The sequence below is a fragment of the Macaca mulatta genome, chromosome 1, assembly GCF_049350105.2.
Source record: "Macaca mulatta isolate MMU2019108-1 chromosome 1, T2T-MMU8v2.0, whole genome shotgun sequence".
In the NCBI taxonomy this organism is placed as follows: Eukaryota; Metazoa; Chordata; class Mammalia; order Primates; family Cercopithecidae; genus Macaca; species Macaca mulatta.
In genome coordinates this window covers 154,939,376-154,957,653 of record NC_133406.1, presented here as the reverse complement: position 1 = coordinate 154,957,653, position 18,278 = coordinate 154,939,376, and positions in this window count along the sequence as shown.

Here is an 18,278-nt window from a genome sequence, read left to right as displayed (position 1 = left end):
TTTTACCAGAATAATACTGTTCTTTGGCCCATTGCATCCGTTCTCCCCACATGGGCCTTCTCCTCACGTGGACCCTAAAATTCCTCTTCTCTATTTACCTGCCAACCTGTAACAGATAATTATAGTGGCTGCCAGACATCCCTTCAAATTCGTCATGATCTCATTCAGTTATTCTAGCAGCAAAAAAGTTACAGAAAACCCAAGATAATATTAAAAAAAATTCGTCCTCTGGCTTTCACCTTTCTTGTGGCAGGCAAGAAAAGGTAGGAAGAATAAGCATAGGAAAAGAAAAGTAAGAGCTTGTGGGGCAAGTTGAAAATAAACCTTACCAAGTCCAGAAAGAATTTTCCATTTAAATGCTTTATAACAATTTTCTCTGATGAGTAGTAGAGTGCGGAATAAGACATGTTACTTTTTAGTGACTTTTCAATCTGGCATCTATTGAAAGGTGTTTTATACCCACTGCAGCCAAGATGAGAGGGTGCAGCGGAGACCACATACTCTCCCAGCAAGGCAGGGATAGATAGCTCCTGTCACCAGGGGCTGCTGTTTCTCTGGCCCAGGAACATGTGGAGGCTACTCCTGGATAACTACACACTGTTCAGCTGTATTTCATGCAATTATATCACATTCCTTCCTGGAAACTTCTCCAAAAAGAGAGCAGAGATGAGAAATACTCATAGAGAAGGCTTTCACTGGGGCACACAAGCTGAACTGGCAGGAATCTGAAGAAGGCAAAGCAATGGAATGTTAACCTCGAATGAGTGAACAGGAGATAAGCAAACATCAGCTGACAGAGCAAACACCCCGGAAATACGACCTGCCTACCCTGGGAAGGGCTAGAGCTCTTGAATTAGCCTTTAAATGGAAGGAAGTTCTTCCTGACTTGGGTTTTGAAACCAAGACTGAGCAAAAGCTTCAGTCTTCATTCCTGAGATGAAGTTTAGAGTGCAAAAGATTTCGAGTGCAAAAGATGTTGAGAGTTGGTTAGAGCCTGAGGACAAGCCTCTTGTGAACAGAAGTTCCAAGAGTCAACAGTAGCTGGCAGCAGACAACCTCTCCAGGCTGGAGGGTGGCAGAACCCAAGAGGGCTAGTGCAGAAGGCATCTGAGAGATGGCCCAAGGCTGTCCTTTGCTTTTCAGATGAGGAAAAGGTCCAGAAAGGGCTGTCTAAGGTCACATAGCTGGTTAATGACAGAGCTGGGAGCAGAGCCACATTGAGCCAAGTTGTATTCCTACATCTCCACCAATGTGTAACCCAAATCAAAATAATTGGGGGGGCAGAAGAAAGGGGAAAAGTTATGGTCTTTGAAAGTCATTAGTAATCCTATTATTAGACACATAATTAATATCATTTGCCAAGTAAACATACTAATGTCTTAAACGTGAGAGGCAATGTCTATTGCACTAATGAGGTGACTGGTACCATAGCCATTTATGGCAGATATACTTTTTCAAATTTAAGACTTTAGCATACACATATACACATATACATATGGAGAGAGAAACAGAGAGTTGATTTACTTATATATTTCCCATCTAAATACACACCTTGACCGTTTTGCCAGGAAAACAACCAAACAACTTTCATTGCGGTATACAAAGAATGATGACAAAGTTACATGGCTTGTAGTTTAAAAAGAAAGTTTAGGCTGTGTGTGGTGGCTCACGCCTGTAATCCCAGCACTTTGGGAGGCCAACGCGGGTGGATCACCTGAGGTTGGGAGTTTGAGACCAGCCTGACCAACATGGAGAAACCCTGTCTCTACTAAAAATACAAAATTAGCTGGGCCTGGTGGCACATGCCTGTAATCCCAGTTACTTGGGAGACTGAGGCAGGAGAATCACTTAAACCCAGGAGGCAGAGGTTGCGGTGAGCTGAGATCGCACCATTGCACTCCAGCTTGGGCAACAAGAGCAAAACACTGTCTCAAATAAATAAATAAATAAAAATAAAAAAAGAAAGTTTAAAAACAAAATTGCTTGGGTCCCTCCACCTTGCCTTTTCACTCTCTATTAGTTTTTAAAGAGTGGCTTGAGTCACAATGAAGGTGGAGAAAAAGCAGAAGCAAAGACAGAAGCCCATTCAATCAGGACTACATATGCTTTGCAGGTGAGGAACAGTTGGCCCAATTGTGAAGTCTCCAGGCTGGGGCAAGGAGGGAAGGCATGCCCAGGAAAAGCATGGGTGAGCTGTGATAGATTCTATGCTTATTTCTGAAGGCCCATCAAGGAGCTAAGAGAAACTAGAACATCCTGTTGAGGGAGGATGCAGACTTTTTCCTTCATTGTTTCCTAATGTAGGTTAGAACACAGATGGTCTAGAACACTGAAAAAGACCTTTTGTATTCTATTCAAGACAGATGAATGACAGTACAGTCACAGCCAATTAGGGCTAGAAGGACCTCATAAATCACCTAGTCTGACATCTTCATTTTCCAGATCAAAAAATGGGGCGCAGATAGATCTAGCAACTTGATTAAGGTGGGCACAAGCTCTCAGAGTGTGTTTTGCCAACCTCTAGGGGGTATATTGGAGCTGGGGGGTGGGGTGCACAGACAGCATTCCAACAGGTCTGTAGATTTTTCGAAATGCAAGCCAAAATGCACAAAGTTGTGTGCAGAGTTTACTTCCCTGGTTGATTTCATAAGTTAACTTGAAAATTAAAATATTATAGTTATAATAATTACCCTGTCTTCCAAAAGTATTCATTTGGAGTGTAAGCACTTCAAACATGATCTTCTGTTTTCCTAAAGGTGCTGGAGCACGGGAAGGCTAGCCTGCTGCCCGCCACATGGAGTGGGAGGATCATGGAGCCTGAAGCTGAGAGGCCACAGTGCTGCACCTGGCATATATCACCAACTTGCCGTGCAACTTCATCTCATTGACTCCACATTCCCATTGTTTGGAGTGGATCACCTGCAGTTCCCTTGACAGCTGAGAGTCTGTACTTTTCTGTATCGTCCAGTGTGATGACAACTGTCTACACAACCAAGTCTGGCCAGCACTGAACACACTCAGCCTCCCCACAGTGCTCCAAGTCTCAAAGCCCAAACTGCAGCCAAATCTTGGCAGAGTGTTGTCCTCTGGTCAGGCCAGAGCACCTTTCTGAACATTTTTAGACCATTCCTTGAATGAGCCCAAATTGTTGGCGCATAATTGGGACTGCTGCCATCACTCCAGAACCATTTATGAAGCACTTACTGTGTACAATATTCAAGACCTTGTTTTGAACATCTTGTTTCCATCTAGACAACAATGATGCACAGTAGGAGTTGTCATTCCCTGTTTCAGAGGAGAGTCAAGGTCAGCCGTGGCCCAGTAACTTGCCCAAGGCCACACAGCTATTGGGTGGCGGAACTGAATTAAACCCTCCACTTTTTGACTCTAACACCCTTGCCTCCCTCCTTAGGGCACAGGCACACCCAGCCAGGCTGAGAGGTACTCAGGCACTCTCAAACTTCATGTTTGTCATGCATACCTATGACTTCCTTCGACTTCCCTGCAAATTTCCACCATATGCATTTCCATAGCAACATTGCAACACAAACACGGTGTAATCTTTGTCCACTGCAGTACATAGCTTGAAAGGTATTTTTTTGTTTTGTTTTGTTGTTGTTTGTTTTAAATAAAAAAGAGCTGCATATGTACACAGCTGACCTAGATCCCATGGCAACAAATAACAGGTATAAACTTGGGTTCTTTTCCTTTTCTTTCTCTAAATCTTTTTATTCTTTTCTCTTCTTTGCAAGGTAATAGTTTAGAACATCAAAAACTGGGTTGCACCACTTGCGATTAAGCGGGGCCCCAATTCGTTGACCGCTGCGCCGCCAGCCTGGCGGGGGCCTCCTGCAAGACAATGGTCACAACCTGACGCGCGAGCGCCAGCCCCAGCCTGGGAGTCTCGCCGCTGGAGCCTGACGCACGCGGAGACCCAGGGGCCGTGCCCCAGTTTTGTGGAACCTGAGGGCGGCTCGGGTCAGGTCCCCGCGGGCGGACGAGCGCGACTCAGGACCGACGGCGTGTGGCTGTGGGGGCAGAGGGTGACCCTCTCGGCCCGGCCGCTCCAGCGAGGGGACGCGGGTAAGACCCACCCCTGCCATGCCGCGTGCCAACCCCAGGTTACCCTCCCGGCGACCCTCCGAGGCGGTATTGCTTTCAGACACATTTTACAAATGCAACCCTCCAGCCTCACGAAGGCCAGCACCTGGCCCAAACCCACAGGCTAGGAAGGGAGAGTGCAGGGGTTTCAATCCAGCGCTTTTTAAAAATTTTGTTTCACTCTACTTCCCGTGGCTCCTCGCCCCAAGGACACTGTGGAACTATCTCTGCCCAGGATCACTTATCTGAACTCCGTGTTAATGCTTCCTTCCCGGGCAGTCCCTGGGTGCAGCTTCCGGACGGGCTAGCTTCGGAGGCATTCCCTTCCCTGGCTGATGCAGGAAGGTGGGTTTGTCTGTCTGTGGTCCGGTCCCTGGTTCTCCCCTCTGATTCTCCCTCCTCTCAGAGCCCCAGCTTTTAAAGGCTTCATATATCCTGACAAATGGAGATCCACTGACATGAAGAAATTCTCAAGCAACTAGGCAATTGGGATTGTGCAGGGGCTTGCCCCGATCCTATAGTAAAAGGTCCAGCCTTCACTAGCTGAAGGTGAGGAGGAATTTTACTGGGGAAATGTCATTTTTTGTTTCACTGTCATGAATCGAGTGAAACTTATTATCACCAGAAATGTTCCTTGCCTGCTTCCTTGCTGAAATTGTGCTGAGGTATCCGATAGCCTACTGAGGTGGCGGGTAGGAGGCTGGACAGCCAAGTGGTGATAAGAAAACCTACCATTTCAGTAATACTCACTCAGTGACAGGTGCTCTGAGCAGCTCTCTATAACAATGCCTCCTCACAAACCCCAAAGGCAGGATTATTATATTATTATATAGTCAGAATATTAACATTAATATGATACTATTAATAATAATATTATTCTTGCTTACCACATGAGGGATCCAAAGCTTGAAGAGGTCACCTATCCTGTCTAGATTCTGCTTCTGACTCTAGAGCCTGCCAGGAGTGATTTCCCCATAGAAGGGGAAGGGGCTGCTCAGCAGAGAAACAGAAATAAGATTGTGCCAGGAGAGATCGCATTATTCCTCAGACTCTCAGGCCGACTTGCACAGCTTTAGGATAGGGAGTGGAAGAAGAGTGGACACACCCCTACCTCTTTGTCCAAACCCACAGTGAGATCCAAGGCTCAGTCAGGAAGGCTCTTCATTTAGTCAATTGTTTTCTGTTTTCAGAACTAAAGTGGAAGTGACCCAGTGAGGAAGGAAAATAAGCAAAGAATAAGCATGATCCGCCTTGGTCACACAATTAAAATACATATGCTCCTAAAGGTACACCACTCTTCCACCCACCCCTTCAGAGTGAGAAAGGCCCTTTTTGCCCTGGAAGCCTACTGAAGTATTCTACTTGGGGAGTATTCTACTGAAGTATTCTAGTGGGGAAGTCCCTGCTCCTTCTGAAGGAACACTGAAAGAAACCTTATTCCTTATAGTGCAGTCACCCAAAGGGTTTATTCTAGAAATGCAGAGAGGCATTAGAGACAGTAAGTGAACAAAAGCAGGACAGAGGATGCACACCCAGATGCTGTCTTGGCCAGGTTGCAATTTGAATGATCTAATGTTTTCTGGCTTTTTCTTGCTTTGCTTTTCCAATTTGGTTTGTATATTTGCATTACTGTATTATTTTCCCTGTACAATTGCTGTTGTCTGTACACAATTAGGTCATTTTCACAGTTGGGTGAGGACACACTTCAGAAGTGAGATGAGCTACAGCTGCTAGCTGGCTCCCTCCTGGGATGTGTATTTAGATCCCTTTCTTATTGGTCCCAAAGACTACCTGTACCCAGGGTCTGAACATTTTAATGTAAGTCATCTAACAAGTGGAAAGAACTACAGCATCCCCTTGTAATGGTAGGTAAGAGACATCTTGTAAGTTTTGGGTTGATTTGCTGACCAATGGTTCCTTGGGCCTAACCCCATATTGTTAAGCTCCAAACAAAAGAAAGGACTGTTTCCCAGTTGCTTGTGGCTTCTTGGTCTGCGAAGTTCTGCTGAAATGGACCCTGGGCAAGGAAAAAGAAATGGGAAATGATAGAGGGGAGGAAGGGTAAGGTGCCCCCAGATGTGAGCCCAGAATTGTACAAGCAAGTATAGAAGCTGGCCTTTGAACAAGGACCTTGAAGAGTGAGAAAAAAGGGATCCCAAAGGAATGGAGGCTTATTGTGCAGATGAAAACTGATTATGGCCATGTTCACAAAGTACCTCAATGGTGTAAAATCTCACTAATACATACCCTACTAATTCAGCCTTCTCAACTATCTAGAATATGTGGCCTTTTGGGTAAAGCCAGGGCTAAAATTCACTTTTGTGCTATCTCCAAAAATAAAGTTGAGCTAAACAAATACAAAGGACAGGCTGCTATTAAAGTCACTGGGGAAGCCCCTGACTCTTGATGTTCATAATCAGACACAACCATATTCAGCTCATTAAATGCCCCATTATGGGCAGGACCATCTCTCTGGCTCAGCTTGTTTCCTATTTGCTTCCTCTCGTGGCACCTTAGGTCTGCATCTATGACACTGACCTTGTTTCTCCTCTCCTCTTTTCCCTTTTTATCCAAATTATTCATTCATCATTTATGCAATAGATATTGTGCTCCTTCTATAACTGAAGCATGTGCTAAATGCTGGAGTTACAACAAGTAAATACGGAATATTTGCTCTCAGGGAACTCATAGTCTAATGAGGAAAACTGATGATAAAGTGTGATGGACATGGAGACCCACATCCAAGCATGGAGTGATGCCAGGCAGCTAAGACTCAGAGAAACTGAAGACTTTTTCCAAGTTCTCTCAGTTGGCTGATGACGGGGTTGGAACTGATGAGATCAGTCAGGAACAAAAGCCTGGTCTTCTGCCACTACCTCCTTGAGACTTCCCAGACTCCCACGTTTGGAGGCTTCTCTTGTTCTTTCTATCCAGTTGCACATAGTTCATACTCACTCTTTTCCTAGTACTGATCTATTCCTACCTCAGTAGAATTCACATTTATCACTAAAGCCAGGCATCTGCCCTATCTCCCTCTAAGGATATATGTGCTGATATATTGAGCTAATCAATGTAAAAGTGCTTTGAGAACTACACTGCAACACAAACTTAAGTCCCAAAACCACAATCTAATTAACATATTAATTTAATCAGTGAATCAGTCACGATGTCAATCACAAATCAATACTAGGTTCTGTGGGAGATGAAGCATGTCTTCATATATAACATGGCCCCATCCCTAAAGGAATTTATGGATGAGTTGGTGGTAAAAAGTTAAAGAGGAAAGAAAGTAGGCACTTACTGAGTGCCTATCATGTAGTATGCATTGTGCTGCCTTTCCTTATATTATGTCACAATAATCCTCACAACATTCTAGGAGGTAGTCATTATCTTCTTCAATGTTTGGATAGAATGTTTGGATAGAATACCCTCTCCCAATGCCTCTCTGTTCAAGTACAACATGGCATAATAGCTAAAAAGCCTCGGATCAGGGTTCAAACTGAATTTGTATCCAGGCACTGCCAATTACTTTCTATAGTCTCTGAAGAAACTGCTCAAATTTTCTGCACCTTAGTTGTAAAATCACGATGATAAGAATAGTACCAATTGTATGCTTTGTTGTAAGGATAAGGTGACCATATATGTTGACATATTTGCCACAGTGGCTGGTCCAGAGTAAGCACTAGATAAAAGTTAAGATATTATTATTACTATCCAGCTCCAACTCCTTTTTATCTGCAAAATTCTTCCCAGATCTCCTATCGAAATTAGTCTCTTTTACCTCTGTATCTTCACATCACTATAGGCATGCTTCTCGTCATGTTCATATGTGCACCTGATTATTACTGCTTAGCACAGAAAAAATAATAAATGTAGGCAATTAGATGAATGTCTCCCACAATGATATCACATGCTCATAGAAGGTAGGAAGTATTGTGCTTCTAGCTATAAGGCAGACAAAATGCCTGGATATTATAGATAAAATACACTTTCAAATGCCTAGTCAACTCACATGTAAATTGGAGAAATCCCCAAGGGGACACACACACACACACACACACACACACACACACACACACACGAGGGATTGGAATCCAGCATGGTAAATAGCCACTAAAGCTACTGCTGCTCTGGAAAGTCTATCTTATTAACCTTGAGGCTCAATGTAAAGGGCATTATGGAGAACAGAAGCCAAGGCTTAGTACCTTCAAAATATGGAGAGTTGGAACTAAGACCCCTGCATAAAAGTGAGACTCACAAAGAAATATGTACTCAGTGAAAGGGTAGACTAGGAAAAAAAAGAAAAAAGAAAAAAGGAAACCTGCTTATCTGTAATAAAGAAAAACAGGGAAATATGTCAGCCTTGGCCTGGGCTCATAAGATATTAAAATCACAGATACACCTTCCTAACCTCAGGTTTGGGGTTTGAATTTATACTTACCTACATGATCTTGGAAGTCTCAGTTGAAAAAATTGGTTTAAATTGGCCTCAGGTTGATAGCACCCCAGGGTACCTGGCAGAAGCAGATCTTATCTGGAGGGAAAGCCACCCAGGCCTCATAGGAGTGTAACAAAGAAAGCCTCAGTGAACATGAGATAACAATCTGAAATTACAAACCACACTAGGAAACAGGCTACCATGAGTGAGAGCCAGCAGAAACCACAATGAATAGAATTAGACTTTACATAACAGTTATTCTATATAAATTGTTTTAAATTTAAAAGAAATATGAGAAATACCAATATGGAAAAGGAATAAATAACATATAAAAAGACCAAGGAGAATGAAGAAAGAACCAAATAGTACTTACTGAAATCAAAATACACAATCATCAAAGTTAGAAACACAGTGAATGAGTGAAAGTAGAGAAGACACAAGTAATGAGAGAATTAAGGAACCGGAAGATAAATGTGAAGAAATAACCCAGCAAAAGGGCAGAGGCACAAATAAATGAGAAACATCAGATGTTAAGGGGACAGGAAGAAAAAACCCAATGTGAAAAAGGCAATATTTAGAGATAATATTTCCAGAATTAAGGATAAGAAGCTGATTAGTTTGATCTTTCAATCTAGAGCACCTGGCAAGTGCCTATTAGATGCCTAATAAATGTTCTTTGAGTTGGATTGACACAAGTCCTCTAGCATTTGCTTGTCCTTTACTTCATATATTTATCCATTAAAAAAAATATTCACCAGAAATATAGAGGTGAACAAAACAAAGTTCTTTGGGTTTGTGTTCCGGACAAAAATGACAAATAATAAACAAATTAACAAATTTAAATGAGATACTTTTGAATTATAAGAAGTCCTATGAAGGAAATAAAAGGGCTACTTAATAGCAATACTGGGAATAGGATTTCACTGAAGAAGAGAGACCTCAATGATAAGAAGTGAAGTGAAAGTATTCCAAATGAAGATACAGCACATACCAAGGCCCTGAGGTAGAAATCACTTGGTGTTTTTGAGAAAAAGAAGTCAATGGGTCTGGTCTGAGTGAGTGACATAGAGAGTGGTATAAGATGTGGTTTGAGAGGCAGGCAAGAACAATGGGACTTTTTTTTTTTTTTTAATAAATTTGAGAGCAACAGGAAGTCATTGGAGAGTTTCAGGCACAGGAGTGATGTGCTCTGTCACCCTGGTTACTCTGGAAATAGAATGTAGTGGGGGCAAGAATGGAAGCAGGGAGCCTAGTTAGTGACTTCAGTTGTCCATGCAAGAGACAACAGCAGCTTGGGCTAGGGTGATAGCCACGAGTATGGAGAGAAGTGTATGGATTTAGATATGTTTTGAAAATGGAAACATTGTATTTGATGGAGACAACAGAAAAGGTGAAGGAAAGGGAAGGAGGGATCAAGTACGATTCCTGTTTTCTGGATTGAGCGGCTGGGCGAACAGTGGTGCCATTTTCCAAGATGAAGAATAGAAGAGTAACACTTGGGTAGGGGTGGGATGGGAACATGAAATAGGAGTTCTGTTCTGGACATGTTAAGCTCAAGGTGCCCATTAGATGTTCAAGTAGACAGCTGTATATGAGAATATGGATGACCTCAGGAAAATGAGCCCTAAACGAAGGAATGCTCATATTTTGAGACTTGTGTTTCCTTCAAGATCTACCTGTGGCATAGGCTTGAATAGGGATATGTATAGGGGACTGAGCACTTCTAGCTACAGATTCTCTGGGAAAAGGGTCAGTGTAGCTCTTGAGTTCAAGAAATGCTGCCTGGCCTCCTGCCTAGCTTAGAAGTGGAGCCTAGGTTCTTCCAGGCCTGCCTAACCCTGATGCTTTTGGTAGCTGATGTAGTTTTAAGTCAATGTGCTTTCTGAGGGATGCCAAAAGAATGAGCACAGAAAATGACTTGGTGACAAACCCAGGCAGCTCTTTTGTGGGGAAGGGTGGAGGAGACATCATTCTATCTGGCTCCCACCCATTCCCACCCACCAGCTGAGGGCATTGTATCCAAGAGATCCAAGGGAGTAGAGTCAAGAAGATGACGCATCAGGAGGTACAAAGAAAAAGGAGATCCCAGATGAGGTAATGACCAAAAAATGCCATAACCCATTACATAAGTGAAAGTGAAACCTGAGGAACAAATAAACAAAGGGTATCAGATTGATGTAAAAATACAAGAAGCTCACTCTGTGGTTGCTGACATACATCATTGTGGAAACAAAATCATGTCCAAAATGACTATGGTTAAACTTGGAACCACATGACAGGAGTTTTAGGAAGTTCCAAAAGAATCAAAAATAACTTGAACAAAGTAGCATTCTTCCCTGGGCTTATGGCTTTGAGAAGGGACCAGCTCCCTTCTGGAGAGAAGAACAATAATCCACAGGGAACTAAGTGGCTCAAGGGAGTTCGTGTGAAAGAAGGAAACTACTGTCTTTGCAATGTATTGGAAGTTGTCTGACACCTGATATTAGTCAGGATTCAGCTCTCAAGTCCATTAGATTACAGTAGGATAGTTGTTGTTGTTTTCTTAGTTGTGTGTGTACGTGTGTGTGTGTGTGTATATATATATATATATATATATATATATATATATATATTCAGACCCACTGAAATTTCTCTCCTTTCATTCTTCAAGAAAACCAAGAATGTGGCCAGGCACGGTTGTTCATGACTGTAATTCCTACTTTGGGAGGCTGAGGTGGGTGGATCACTTGAGTCCAGGAGTTCGAGATCAGCCTGGCCAACATGGCGAAACCCTGTCTCTACTAAAAATACAAAAAATTGGTAGCAATAGTAGTAGTCCCTGTTACCTGGGAGACTGAGGCACAAGAACTGCTTGAACCTGGGAGGTAGAGGTTGCAGTGAGCCAAGATCACAACACCGCAATCTAGCCTGGGTGACGAAGTGAGAGTCTGTCTCAAAAAAAAAAAAACAACAAAACCCAAAAAACTAAGAATGTTACTTTATACTTGTACCTAATAATGCACTTTGCATTGGTCACTAGGAAACTCAGAACCAAATTTGTGGACTACCTTTAATGTACTAACTACATAAAACTTTAGGTAGCATATATCTTGTGTGTTAACCTCACTACTGGCTTAATCTTATTTCTATACCTTATTTTTCTCTTATCCCCATTTTCTTTCCTTAAAAAATAGTGTATTGGACATGTGTTTTGAAACAAAGTAGAATATAAATAAAAAGATAAATAGACTTTCTGCCCAAACAAGGCAGCATGAAAAGCAGGAACCTGGTGGTGGTATGACGTTTCAATGAACCAAAGAGGCTCTGATTGTTGTCTGTAGACACCCACGGCACAATTATTAAGTTCATTAGACAGAGAGGAATCTGGATTCAGCTGTGACAGGACAGCAAATTAAATATTCGTGGACAAAAGGAGGAGGCATTCAAGGTAAGATGTGCAGAGCCAACAAAAACAATCAAATGCATAATTCTAACTCCTGTATGGGTTGATTTCCATGTGGGCCAGGGAAGCCTTCCAGGACAAGCTCCTTTGGCCTGCCTGGGTGGTTGCCTCTTACAGAAACTCTGCTGTATCCTGGGCATGGCTGGTATGTCAGCTTTTACCCACGGGGAATAGCCAAACTCTTGTCTAGATGAGTGGGTTAAAAACCACCTCTGATCTCTGGAAACGTTACTTTGCCTACTTTCTGATCATTTATTTACATTTTCGTAGTCTTCATTTTTTTTTTTTTTTTACAATTACAAAAATAACTTAAAAAATTAAAACTATAGCAGTAATATAAAGGCAATAAAATTCAAATAATATCAAAGTATATAAAATACAAAATCAAGCTTCCCCTTTTTTCCCTCTGTTCTCCCATTCCATTGCTCCTCTCCCATTACTCATGAGTAAGCATTGGCAGCTGTTCAGTATGAATCCTTCTGGATCTTTCCTATGCACATTTAGACATATTTACATATACACACACCATAAAAAGTCTGTGTGTAGCTTTGTTTTTTAAAAAAGAATTTTTCTACTCACATTATTCTGTAACTTGCTTTTTGTAACTAATATATTGTGGATTCTACTTCTATTATATACAGACCAACCACACGCTTTTTAATGGCTCCAGAGTGAATCATGAAATCACAGTAAAAAGATACCTTAACGTATTCAGCCTAGTAAGTAGCATTTACATTGTTTCTAATATTTTGATAGTATAAATTAATACTGCATCAGATTCTTATGCTTGTATCCTTTGGTTCTTATTTCTAACAGTCTCAGAACAGCTGAGTCAAAGAGTATACATGCTGAATTTTGATAGGCACTGCCACATTGCCTTCCAGAAAGATTGACCAATTACCGTTCTACCAATAAAGATTGTCCTTTGTTCACATTCTTACTAACAGTGGACACTGTCAGTGTTTTTAATTTTGACAGAACTGATTGGCAAGAGCATGCTACTTATTTTGATTTATAGTTACCCAATCAGTAGTAAGATTGAGCTCATTTTCAGTCTTTCCTTTCACTCTGGCTACAACAAAAGACAGAGCTGAAAGTGTGTTTTTGGCTTATTTCTTTTAGATATAGATGACCAATCCAAATAGTGGTATTTTGACCTACTAATTTCTAAGAAGATTCACATTGGCATGTTACATATCTCCATATTAGGAAAATCAGTCATAATTGAACTCCCAAAGTCAAATTACATTTGATGTTTATTCTGGGATATAATAGTTTTTGGCCAAAAGTATTGAAAGATGCCAGAACTATATGCTTTTTTTACGTTTGTTTCCTTTATTTCTTCTAAAAAAGAAAACAAACCTAGGATACATGCGCAGAACGTGCAGGTTTGTTACATAGGTATACATGTGCCATGGTGGTTTGCTGCACCTATTGACCTGTCCTCTAAGTTCCCTCCCCTCAATCCCCACCCCCATACAGGCCCTGGTATGTGTTGGCCAGAACTACATTCTGTTGATTTTGTACCAAATTTAGCACATTAGGAGTTGCATGTAACAGAAAGAACTCTGACCAAATTATGGAAAAAGAAATTTATTAGGAGACTATTGGGAGCCCATTGTTGTGCTAATTAATGGGTGACTGGTCACCAGGAACCACTACTGTAGTCTCATAGCAGGCATGACATGGCTGGTAGGTCACCTCCGCACAGCAAATGTTTTAAGTTTCTTGTTCTCTGTGCTCAAGAGTCTAATTCTAGGGGGAAAGCATTTGATTGGCCTAATGTGGGCCTCAAGGGAAGTCAGGCTTTTAATGACAGCCCCCAAAGACTAAATCCAATGGGAAAGAGATCCTCCTTTAAAAGGAAATTGGGGTATTGTTAGGAAGTGAAATGGATGCTGGTCAGAAAAAACAAACCAAACCAAACCAAATTATCCCTACACTAAACTTATCAATTGCCTTTTCTTCTCTTTACCTTGTAATCCTGTCAGTGCCCACAGTCACTGCAGACAACCTCACAGGCAACATGCTGCCCACACCCAGAATAGAAGCCCATGGGGCAGAATAATGGAGACCATCCCATTCCTTACAGTTTGTCCCATTCCTTACAGTTTGTGTAACGCTTGCTCAACTATATTGAACTCTGCCAGTCCTGGGATCAAAATGTTTTAGTCTTAGAACAAGAACTGAGAGGTTTTCATATTGACTTTCACTCATTCTCCATTCTTCTTAATTCTCCTCAAATGCATAGAAATCCTGTGTTTCATGTATTCATTCATTCTTCTATGTAACCACTATTTATGGAGGGCAATCCTGTGCTAGACATTGTTCTAGGTGCTGAGGAAACAGCAGTGAAGTGGAAAGACATATCTGCCCTGGTGAGGCTGGAAGGAGCAAGGAGGGTTGGAGTTAGACTTTAGATCTTATCTGAAAAGCAATAGGAAGCCACCAAAGCTTTTGGGCAGGGAAGAAACATGATCAGATTGTATTTTAGATACATTATGCAAACTGGTATATAGAGAATGGACTGCAAGGAGAAGTGAACCAGGCCAAGAGGCCAGTCAGAGGACCAATGTAGTAGCTAGATGAAAAAAAAAGATGGTAGCCTGGACTAGTTTGGTGGCCAAAGAGATAAAGAGATGTGGACAGAATGAAGAGATATTTCTGAGGTAAAATGAATGGGGTGGGGTAGGGAGAGTGGTGGTAGTATAAGAAAAAAAAAGAGTCAAAGATAACTGATTTTTCTGGCATGAGTGACCAAGTAAATGGTGACTACAATGGGTAACCCAGGAGGCCTTGGCTAGGGGGCAAGCAGAGTAAAGGATGAATTACCTTTGGGTCAGTCTGAGCACATGTGCAATTCTCATGTCAAGTATGGAGTAGAGTGGCGAAATCTGAAGCTCAGGAGAGAGATCCAGCATGTGAAGTCACCAGTGGCTACAAGGCCAAGGAGTTAGAAGACACTGCCCAAGGAGAGTACAGATTGAACAGAGAGGGATATCAACACTGGACATACATATATTAAATAAAGAAACTCTGGAATATTTTGCCTCAAAAACTGTTACTTCTGTATTCCACGGACCACTACATTAATTTTTCTCTTCTATTGCAGCTTTTTATATAGTCTTCAACAACAACCAGTCCCTACATTTAAGAAGATTAATAACTGAGACAACCTTCCTGGTGGATCCATCATTTGGCCCAGCTTGTAGAAAGATTCCCAACTAGCTCTAATCGGTTCCATCTTATTTGGAGGCAGAGGTGTTCCTCTTCATACCCATATCCTCACATAAATTGTCCAGGTAAGTTGCCCACCTTTATTTCAAGGGCTTAGAGATATGCAGGGCCACTGGACCCAGGACTGTACAGGGTATGGGGTGGTGATGGTGGTAAGGTGGAGCTTACCTTTAAAGACAGCCCAGCCCTGACTGAGTTCCTTCTACTCTATTCCTTAGTCCTCATGGCAGATTTAAGGACCCCACTCCCTCCCCCAGTCTTCTCTGGTCCCACTTGCCCCTCTCCTGGCTGTCTTCCTTACCCTAGGGCTAAATTATCCAGTCATTGGATATGGAAAATTGTACTTTGAGTCTTTGTTTCTGTTTCCATCTGAAGTGCCCTAGGTACCAGGGAGAAAGAAGAGGAGGAAGGACATATACCAGAAGCACATTAATAGGCTGCTGAAAAACTCTGCCATACTTTTAGATGAGAGGTCACCTACAGACAAATGATTCAAGGATCAACCAAGTTCTGAAGTTTTTTTTTTTTTTTTTTTTTTTTTTTTTTAAGATAGAGTCTCACTGTGTCACCCAGGCTGGAGTGCAGTGGCATGATTTCAGCTCACTGCAACCTTCACCTCCCAGGTTCAAGTGATTCTCCTGCCTCAGCCTCCCAAGTAGCTGGGACTACAGGTGCCTGTCACCATGCCCGGCTAATTATTTTTTGTATTTTTAGTAGAAATGGGGTTTCACTATGTTGGCCAGGCTGGTCTTAAACTCCTGACCTCGTGATCCACCCGCCTTGGCCTCCCAAAGTGCTGGGATACAGGTGTGAGCCACCATGCCTGGCCAATTCTTAATACTGCCAGGAGTGCTTTAAAAGGCTGGGAATATGGGGCAAAAGATTAGACACCCAAGCTGTTGAAAACCACACAGAGTTTCGGTAAATATATGCGCAATTTGAAAAATATATTTGCAAAAATCTAGGTGTCTCCGGTCTAGTCCTTCCTATTAATCAAATAAATTACTGAGCTTCATGGCCCAGTCTATGATCCTAGTTCTGACCGCTGCTGCCCATAAAGGCCTCAGTGAATTCCTCTCTGAGCTTCCAGACTTCCTTGGCTGGCGACTTGTTCCTCTTGGGACAGCTTTTGCCTGAGCTGAGCAGCCTGGCCCCCAGCTGCGCAGGGCCCTCTCTCCGGTGAGAGGAAACGCTTTCAGCTTAGTCTGTTAACACAAACATTCAAAAGCAAACATTCAAAAGCCACAGATCATGTTCGCATAAATAAAATAGGATTGAGAAAAGCTTTGCCCCAAGAAACTAAAGGGGTGTTTAAAAAACTGCTCTTGCTTTCCAAGTAGGCAGGCAGCAAAGCCACAGCAATTCCAAAGGTTTGTGTGCTTGGTAGAGCTGGGTGGCTGCAGCCACAGGCCTTTGAAGAGGAAATGCCATCCCTGGTACAGGCAGGCGGCCAGCCCATGAGTCCTGAAAGTACCAGAGAGAAGCAGAAAGCAGGGGAGCACAGTTAGGAAGGGAAAAGGGGGAGGAAGGCACCAAGGAGATAAATGAGGAGATTCTTCTCATCTAGAGTTCCCACCCCAGACCTAAGAGCCACAGGACAGAGCAACTCACTGTGCCTGACAGAGTTGGGGTGAGTCCTAGGTGGCGGGCACAGCCCAGAGTGACTAAGGTTGTGAGGAGGGGTGTGCGCCGTCACTGAGGGGTGGAGAGGGGTGGTGGTGTCTGGGCTGGGAGATGCCTTTGCTTTGAAAGCTTTGGAGGAAATTAACTTTACAAGGTGCCTCCCTGTCTCCCAGAGTTATTAAAAGAAAGGAGGGAGCAAAGAAGAAATGGAAAAATGGTAATACCTCAGGAAGGGCTGTGTGATCCCAACTGGAGGAAATGGGAGGCAGATGAAGTGACGAATGTGCAACCTCTCCTAAGGGAGGAAGAGCTCTGAATGTGACCTTGTGCGAATGGGAAAAAAAAAAAAAAAAACAACAAACCCAACAACAGCCAGTGTGACTAATGAGAAAACACACACACATGCAAACACACACACATACAGCCCTTTGAAGATGTAGAAATGAGTGACTAATTAAGTAGCCTAAAAACCTCCAAGTACATAAAATTTCTGTCAGTACTCCTGTTTCAATAAAGCAGCAGTGAAAGCTCACGGAATGGCAGGAGTGGATGAGTTACTATAAATCATGGGGTCACCAGAAGGTATAAATCTGGGCACCTTTGAGAGTCACTGTAGTTTGGGCTCATAGATACACTGACTGCTCTTTCACTGATAAAGAAAACGAAGTACTGGATCTAAAAATTCATCTAAAAAAAGGAATTCAATTGAAGCTATGTATTTCATGCGGCATGAAACCAGGTGTTTTCCTGCATGTTAAAAAATTAGTATTTAATTAAAAAAAAAAAAGACCTCTTGCCTGACCATAACCAGATCAGACAAGGCCGCCTTGCCTATGAAGGCTAGTGTCCGTTATGACTTTGCATATGTTGGTTTGGGCAGTCTCTGTTCTGAAGTATGTCAGTGAGGATACTCAGTGGTCTTGTCAGGACAAGGTCAGCACACTGTATTTAAAAGTTGAATAATTTCCTAAATATCTCTTAATCTCTCCTTGATCTGTATTAAGCTCATTAATATTTTCAGTCTATATTAATCTCTTGAGTACTAGGTTCCATAAGGTTACTGCTTCATTCATTTTCTACATTTTTATGTATCCTGAAGTTACTTTAGTTACATTTCTAGAGAAGCCCTCATGCTCTATCATTCTCAGATTTAATAAATTGGTGGACAGAAACAAGATCCCTCCAAAAATCTCAACAGACTGGAATGATGGAATAAAAAGGATTAAGAATAAATTAGGAATTGTGAACTGAAGTTGAGTAATCAGCCAGTTAACTATGGAATGATGGTAAAAAAGATGGATGCTACCACTCAATGGTCAACCATGGGATGTGGTGATCTCAGGCTGTTAATGGAAACATAAGGTCCAGGACAAATGGTAGACAGCTCCAGCTTAATTCTACCTTTCAAATATATTAAGTTCTGTTCTAGACACAAAG